This window comes from Corvus brachyrhynchos, unplaced genomic scaffold (assembly GCF_000691975.1).
Source record: "Corvus brachyrhynchos isolate BGI_N302 unplaced genomic scaffold, ASM69197v1 scaffold624, whole genome shotgun sequence".
NCBI lineage: Eukaryota > Metazoa > Chordata > Aves > Passeriformes > Corvidae > Corvus > Corvus brachyrhynchos.
The window spans coordinates 47,519-47,964 of record NW_008237889.1 but is presented as its reverse complement, the minus strand read 5'-3'; positions in this window follow the sequence as shown (position 1 = coordinate 47,964).

Genomic DNA, 446 nt, shown 5'->3' with positions numbered 1-446 from the left:
GGGGGAAATGGGACAGGAGCCATTTGGTGGTTCATCTAAATCCTGGTTGGGGTGAGCCGGGGTCCTTCCCTGTGCCCAAACCTCCCATCCATGCCCAGGGGGTCCCGTGTCCCCATCCCTCAGCTCTGGGTGTTTCCCAGCGCCGGGTCCCGTTTCCGCGCCCGGGTGAGTCACCCAGCGCTCGTCCCCGCCTCAGATAAGGATAAAAGCCCCAAAATGGGATTTGGTGGGACGGGGCTGCCGCCTGATACAATCAGAGCTGGGGGTGCACACCCTGCTCCTTTTTTAACCAAAATTCATTTATTTGTCACAAAACACAAAGCCCTGGGGGTGCCGGGGGAGCCGCCCCCGCCTGAGCCCACAAGGGGCTCCTCCCCGGCTGTGCCTCAGTTTCCCCTTCCCGCGAGCAGGGCTTTCCAGCGGGGGATCCCCAAAGCAAGCCAGGC